Consider the following 4,943-nt stretch of genomic DNA (forward strand, 5'->3'; position numbering starts at 1 on the left):
CAGAAAAGACGAGCAGAATCCTATACTGCATGTGACTCCTAGTAGACTCTTTCCAACACTTAGATAATTTTTCCCTATGAATGGAGCCTAAGCTCGATACCACATTTGTCACGACCCAACCTATGGGCCGACCAAGACTAGGACTCAGGCCACCCTAAAGCCCCGAGGCCCGTAGTAAGCCTTAACTAGTCATTTACCCATCTCTAAGGCCCATTTGGGACCAATATCAAGAAAACAAACGCACAGAGTCCGGCCATACAATGGACTTACCAACGGGGAGTTTTCGACTCACCCGACCTGTAAACGCAATATATAGTCTTTTTGGGAGATAAGCTGACCCTACACATACTCATCAACATAATAATAAATGGGAGCTCAGCTCCCTCATCCAATCCATCAAACATGCATAGCATATTAAGTTTACAGGTCCCAAAATAATAATTTAGTTTACAGACCCAAATCAAATAAACATTTCTAACACATGCGGAAATTCTAAGATTTAACAAGTTTATACAAACAGTAATAATTAACCTGCGAGGGAGAAAGCAGGTTAACCTCAAAAAAATATCCTCCTGTGGCCTGTAAAAAATTTTGAACAGGAGTGAGCGTTCGACTCAGAGAGTAAAATATCAATTTTAACCATAATCCCTATAACTATCTAAAACTAATGCACCCTGTAGAGTGAAATGCAACATCAACAACATTTTCACATCATAACATCAAAAAGGTAATTTGGAGCACTCACGCACCCTGTAGCATCAATCATAACATATGGGAGCTGATCCCCTATACAGCTCTCTTAAATCCAACCTGGTGCCAGCGAAGAACTCAAGCCGGACTTTCGCTTAATAAACCAAATCGAGGGTCCCAGCGAAGAACTCAAGCCGTGACTACCCGTCCTATCCATAGTCCACACCACATCACACGCACGCCAACGCACGCACACTGCTCCAAATTACCACAACAACATCATGGCATTTTAACATTTATCAATGCATCATAAATCGTGCCTAGAGTTTAACTACATAAATATATGCATATAAGTAATGCATAGGCATGTTGAACATATAATAATATCGAAATTACAATTAAAATTAATATTTTACTCACAGACTTGACGGCAATCACTGTGGCGGCTGGGCGGAGGAAGAAGGCTGTCCCGGCTCACCTGACAATTATATTACAATTATTTAATACAAATGACCCAATACAAATCAAGAAAAGACCCAATACGTCCTAAGTCGTGCCGAAAATCCGGCAGACTCTCCCCTATACCTAGGACCTACCCAACCTGTAAAATGGCTCAAAACACACTTCTATATCCACAATCCATATATCCACAACTCAATCACATCACACAGCCCCTCCTGGGCCCATCAAATCAATCATTCATCACAATATGTAAAATTTCAATTTAGTCCTTATAATTGATCATTTTTGCAAAAACTGCTCAAATAAGCTCTAAAAATTATAAAACTCTGCCCCGCGGTCCTTAGAAATATTACTAAGCTATTGCAAAAAGAATCGTAATTTTCTAAGCTACCATGAATATTTTATGGATTTTTAATCCTATTTAAGCACTAGAAAATTATGAAAAAGCAAGGTTCGGGTTTACCTTTGCCGATTCTGACTTCGGGAACGCGCTCGGGATGCCTGACAATGGTGGGGTAGCCAAAACCTCGATCCAATTCGGAGACTTTTCCGGTAGTTGGTTTGTCTGGCCGGAAATTCACAGATCCGGACAACTGTCGAATTTTCGCGAATTGAGGATACCTACACGAAGCCCAATAATAATATATAAAAAATCAAGGGTGTTACACTTTAGAACCTAAAGAGTTATTCAAAACTCTAAAACTTTAGTGGGTCATCCAAAGTCCATCAAGCATCAACAACAAGAATGCAAAAAATGCAACATATTCGTGCTCTAGATAGATACACCCTAATAAATAATGAAATAATGCATGTGAATTATCATGTGTTCAATTTAAATGAATTACATTCATGAAGGTTAGTGTTACTCACCTTTTGTTGCCTATCGAACACCTTACTCGAGTGATAGCTAACCTTGGATTCTTAACTTTTCGAATCTCTCAAGTTTGATCTTATAAACATGGGAACCTAAGGATTTATTCAAAACTCTAAAACTTTATATATACATAAAATAAACAATTCTAGGTCCTTTTGGATGGTAAAATCATATTTTGGAGCCTTAAACTAAAGGAGAAATAAGGCTGGCAGAACCAAGTTCGACTGCAGAAGTTTTGGACTTTGGCGACTGATGTTTTGAGCCTTAATTTTCCTTTTAGTCCAGTAGAGATTATAGTTGCCGAAGTCTTGGACTGCAACTGCCAAATCTAGAAAATTTTCAAATTTTCTTGAGAAACTACATGCTTTAACTTTATAACTAATGGTTTTTGACAGTCAAACCTAGGAATTTCCAGAATTTTCAAGTCGAAAACTTGCAGAATTCTCCTTCCAAAAACTTCGAAACTCACCGCAAAGTTTTAAAACACAATCCAAACATGTTAACACATAACTAGGGCCTAAAACAACTTGAATTTAAGCTTAAAATACACATGCAACCAACATGAACCTGAATTTAAGGTTCTATCCAACTTCAAACATCACACAAATAAGAAATTCTTAAGTTCAACAAAGAAACTAACCATTTAAGGCCTATTAACACTTAAACTTGACAAGAATCAAGAACAATATCTTATTTAGCATCAACATGCCAAAACCCAGCATGAAAAACATACCCCTAAGCAACATGCATAGCAATTTAACATGTAAACCTCATTTTTAACCTTATCAAAAATTCAAGCTTCTCAACCCTACATGCAAACAACACCCAACAATCTAACATACATAAACATACTTGGATCCTTCTAAAAGATCAAAAGAAAAGAGAGTTTAACTCTTTCCCTTGAATTTTAGAAAGAAAGAGAGTTGGTGATCCTAGCTTCAATCTACTCTCACCAAGTTTTCCAAAAGAAGAATCAAGCTACATGGCATGAAATTTACAAGAAAATCTTCTTAGAAATTCGTTTGCATGTCATAGTGGTTAGGCAAGAGGGAGAAAATCACTTTTCTTTTTAAATTGAAACTGCAATGGCTATTTATAACCTTACTATCGAGGGGACTTTTGGCTACTAAAAGCCCAGCTTTCAACTGCTGAAAGCCCAATCCAAAAAGTATATTTAAATAGCAAAAGGGACTTCAACTACTGAAAGTTTATTCTTTGACTACTAAAGTTCCTTTTGCCTAAAAAAGCGCTTAGAATTTTGTTCATTCTTAAAAACACATGCACACACACACACACACACACACTCACCACCATTCTCGTATCTATGAAATCTTAAATTTTGCCAGAATATTTCATCAACGATAGGAATTTCAATACCAGAAAATGGTAGGTGTTACACACATTTTCTCTTATACAAGTTAACTCTAGCAGCCATGGATTGTTGCAAGCTCTCCATAAGAACATTTTAATTTTTGGAGGGACTTATAGAGCCTAAATAAATTTCCAAAATTTCTGAGGGATGCATCAAGATGGAGAGAGTGTAAAGAGAAGCCATCTCATCTTGACATTTCTTTAACATATGATAGATTGGTTTGATAGTAAGACATCCCATTTCTAAGAAATGCCAAATAATCTTAGGGCATGTGGGTGGTTTGCCAGTGGTGTTTTTAGAATTTCATAACATTCCCTCGGTAAAAAGGAGACATACAGAATGTGCCTATCCCATTGGTTAGTTCTTTAGTCAATGAGATTTGTAATGTGGATCACTGGGCTTTCTTTAGGTCTAGGACCAACGATCCTAAAATTAGGCAATGTTGGTATCCACGAATCAGTCCAGACATTTACAAAGGATGGTCCAATGGCCTGCCATCTTAAGCCTGGCATAAGTTCTTCCCTCCCTTCTAACAACTATGCCAACACCACGAGGTATGATAATGAGGTTTAGTCTCCATGAATGACGAGAAAAGAAAATAAATCCCTTTTACCAACTTAGCCCATAGTGCTTGCAGATTCGAGATTAATCGCCATGTCTTCTTTGTTAAAAGAGTTATATTGAAGATATAATGCTACAAAAATTTTTAAATATCATTAGGAAGCACATCATATTGAAATTATTTAAATTGATGCTAGTAGGTGATGATGGAACTATTAGTTATATGTCAACAATATGCATTGATTTGTAAAGTAAATTGTGAGATTGTAATGAGAATTTATTATTTTTTAATTATTTATAATAATATTTTCATATTGTGGACAATTAAAATTTAAAATTTAAAATAATAGAGAGAATTATTATTTTATGTATTTATTTTTCTTTTTCACTCTATTATTACATATTGAAATTTTAAATACTTTTTTTTTCGATAGATAATTTATTATCATAAATATATATATTTTTTAAATTAAGAAAATAAAATTTTTGGACCCTACTAATCCAGTTTCTTGGCTCCACCCCTACCTACGTTGTATATATAATTCCATAGCAACAAAATATTATAAGGTAAATTTTGCAAGTTTCTCACAAGTTATTCCCTATGAGTGGAGCATAAATTATAGTATACACTTGATTAAATCACCTATGGAGTGAGGCGACTCTCATGAGATTGCGTCATAATCACTAAAGTATTCAGGAACTATCAGACAGGCATATGGCCTATTAATTAGTGTAAAACAAGATCAATAGCAATAATTATGGGAGTGTAATGTGATTGATAGAGAGTTTTTGATTCATATAAGTTAAAAATTTTATCAACTCTGTACATTAAATCTTATCTATCTAGGTTTGGTTCATGGTCTAAACGACACTAGATTCAAAGTATTTACACTCATATTTTAATCTCAAAAAATGATTATGTATTTTTTTACAATTCTTTTCAAAATATATGAGGAATTGTTATATGCATACGAGTATTTCAAA

The 4,943-nt window shown here is 35.0% G+C and overlaps 1 long non-coding RNA gene across 1 annotated transcript; it reads right to left on the minus strand.

Annotated features, from left to right (window-relative positions):
- Window positions 1-425: 425 nt before the first annotated feature.
- Window positions 426-1,769, minus strand: LOC131173226 (uncharacterized). The gene is made up of 3 exons (XR_009143449.1): window positions 1,616-1,769; window positions 1,111-1,168; window positions 426-579 (listed from the first exon to the last, which is right to left on the minus strand). It is a non-coding gene; the product is annotated as an uncharacterized LOC131173226 (long non-coding RNA).
- Window positions 1,770-4,943: the final 3,174 nt, after the last annotated feature.

This window comes from Hevea brasiliensis, chromosome 14, assembly GCF_030052815.1.
Source record: "Hevea brasiliensis isolate MT/VB/25A 57/8 chromosome 14, ASM3005281v1, whole genome shotgun sequence".
Lineage (NCBI taxonomy): Eukaryota > Viridiplantae > Streptophyta > Magnoliopsida > Malpighiales > Euphorbiaceae > Hevea > Hevea brasiliensis.